This window comes from Pteronotus mesoamericanus, unplaced genomic scaffold (assembly GCF_021234165.1).
Source record: "Pteronotus mesoamericanus isolate MK-2021 breed Mesoamerican mustached bat unplaced genomic scaffold, CSHL_Meso_final contig_116, whole genome shotgun sequence".
In the NCBI taxonomy this organism is placed as follows: domain Eukaryota; kingdom Metazoa; phylum Chordata; class Mammalia; order Chiroptera; family Mormoopidae; genus Pteronotus; species Pteronotus mesoamericanus.
The window spans coordinates 28,600,172-28,603,102 of NW_026555027.1; the positions used below are offsets into that span (position 1 = coordinate 28,600,172).

Sequence of the window (2,931 nt, forward strand, 5' to 3'; positions counted from 1 at the left end):
TACAAAAAGATAAGTAGAATACTGTTGATTCCCTCGAATAAACTGCTTCTACCAGAAAGTCAGTTATATTAAAGTTTGAGTGTTTATCATATAGTAATGTCAAGGCTAAATTTTTCTTTGTATTACCCTGATTAATTTTTACCATATCTCTGTGTTGCATTTGTTGATGCCTAACTATCAAATGACACTGGAAACAAAGATATAGATGAAGGTAGGTTTCTTGATGCTTTCAGCAGCAAGGAGATGGTCCTCTTTAAAAAAAACATGAAGTGTCTCAATAAGAAGGGGCTTAAAGTAGCTAATTTTAGAATTAGGTCTTATTTAAGGTGATTTTAAGAAAGAATCAAAGAATTACAGGGTTACTCTAGATTGGCAATTTTCAAGAAGCAGAGATAATTATATGATTATATATGTTAAAGAACTTTATTTAGAAAGTTATAATAATACAAGGAGACTAAATTTTTAAGGAGACTTTATATCCAATACAAGGAGACTATATATCTATATATATACACACCCTCTGCATATATTATATATATATAATATTATATAAAACTTGGAACATATACATGAAGCATATATATATATACACACACACACACACAACTTGGAAACATATACATGAAACATAAATTACCATATATCTCATACATGAATTTATATTTTTATATATATATTCCATTTATTGTTTAAATGAACTTCCAATTATGACACCCCAATAGCTATGATCACACCTAATACCCAGATATTGGTTTTTAATATTATCCTTCAAAATAGGAAACTAGTCTTAATTTTAAAACTGTGGTAGGGGAGATATGAAGTAAACTTGGGAGTATGTTGTACTATGAAAATATGTAAGCATAAAACAAACAAACAAGCAAACAAACAGTGTCATGTTAAAAGGACATAGGAGCCAACCTGAAAGAGCTGCCATTGCCTTAAGCAGGAACAATTTGAGCAAATAAGAATGTGTGTTTGTGTGTGTGTGTGTGTGTGTGTGTTAGTTTTGGCTTATAACCCAAAGACTAAAATTAGTGCCTATGAGTAGTCCATAAAATCTATTAAGTGAAGGCAGCAGGAGAGAAGCCATTCTTTTATCTTCTCCAGCTGGGAGCAGATTTTGGGGTCGTGAAGGCTGTTACCTAAACCAGAAATGTAGCACAGAAGTGAGGATGCAGTTTTTCTGTGGTACCACAACAGGGAGCAATAGAAGTCTAGGGACTTGTAGGGGATTATGAGATTGGGCAGAAAACAGCAGATATCTTCAAAGACTTACCAGACATTCAGTTGAAACACTCAAATAAAAAGATTATTATACTATATTATCCAATGTGACAAAGCTAGGTAAGGAGAATTATGGGAGAACAGAGAAAAAGTATGCTACCTAAGATGTTGTGGAGGGGATAGGAGACGTACTAAATAAAGAAAGCCTTCTGGATGAGTGCCCTGAGAAATAAGGCCATCTGCTCACAGGTACAGGCCTAAACACAACATGCTCTGTGCAGACAGAGCTCTGAGCCACTTTGTGCAGCAGAATGTGAAGTTAAAGACTGAGAGCAGCAGATGATGATGTTGGAGGGACAGGCAGTTTTCATCAGCGGGGATGTCCTTCATCATCCAATTTGAATAAATGCTCTTTATTCAGTATTGCATTATCATATAAACTTGATTCATAATTTATTTCAACTCAAAACAGAATTGTTATTATATTTCTTGAGGTCTGCTGTCTTTAGAAGAGAAAGTAAGGAGTTTATATATAATATGATTACCTGATCTTATGTCTCTATTTTTTAGGAATTTGCAATCATCTTTGGGCAGGAGCCATGTTAATCTTCTCTGTATCATTCCAATTTTAGTATATGTGCTGCTGAAGCAAGCACATTAGGTCTCCATTTTTAATATCATCTTTACCACTTTTCACTCTATATGTCAGAAACGAAAGGATTAAATAACTGTTGGTTTCTTGAAATGAACCCGTAAATATTCTACAAACCCAAGTATGCTCAAACCAACTTATTTTATATTAAACTAACAGAATTCATATGAGTTGACTGCTTCCCGAAAATATCATTTGTCAGTCATGTCCTTAAAAATCTGAATGCTTGTGAAAATATAACACAATTGAGTGCCAAATATGCCAACTTTTCAATGTGTAAAATATATTGGATATTTTATGTGTCAATTGATTGCTTCTCTGGAAAAGATTAAAACTGAAGTGTTAAAGCATACAAATATAAAGTGCTAAGGGAGTGTTTATATCACTGTTACACATTTCATACTTTCTAAGGAGTAGAGAAATATGAAAAGAATAATCTTTGAAAAACTTACAGTAATAAATATGTATGAACATTTTCCAATTATTGTAGAAATTGCTTTTTGTAATTATCTTAGACTTTGCATTAAGGTGTTATATTACCAGATTACATGTGAAATTGGATCTACATAGATGTTTTCCCATATCGATTGGGAAATATAAAATAAGTGCACTAAGCTGGATATATCTAGTATAATCTCTGTTAAAATACAGTATGCATTTTTCTAAGTATAAGTAAAATTAATATTTTCAGAATTACAAAACTCACTCATCTTTTGACTTTTGCGTATTTGAATTCAGTTTGTACTATATTTCTCTTCTCTTGTGGGGCTCCTCCAACTCCAAGAAAGAGGATAAAACAAATTAGTTTATTGTCTAAAACGGGATTCATTGGAGTGATCTGACATAAAACCCAATGTTGTAAATTGCCGTAGAGGCTTTTTTGGAAAGGCTGACTCCAGGAACCAGCAAGTCATGAGGAACCAAGAGTATTGCTCTTTTCCCACTCTAAACCTTCTCACTGTGCTTCACTATCTCTGCTCTCCATATTCTCTTCATCTAACATAAGATTAATTTTTCTGTTTCTCTTATTTATCTGTTTTTTATTCTTTTGTTTC

The 2,931-nt window shown here is 32.8% G+C and overlaps 1 non-coding gene across 1 annotated transcript; it reads right to left on the bottom strand.

Annotated features, from left to right (window-relative positions):
* Nucleotides 1-1,772: 1,772 nt before the first annotated feature.
* Nucleotides 1,773-1,880, bottom strand: LOC129077292 (U6 spliceosomal RNA). The gene has a single exon (XR_008529807.1). It is a non-coding gene; the product is annotated as a U6 spliceosomal RNA (small nuclear RNA).
* Between the last annotated feature and the right edge of the window lie 1,051 nt (nt 1,881-2,931).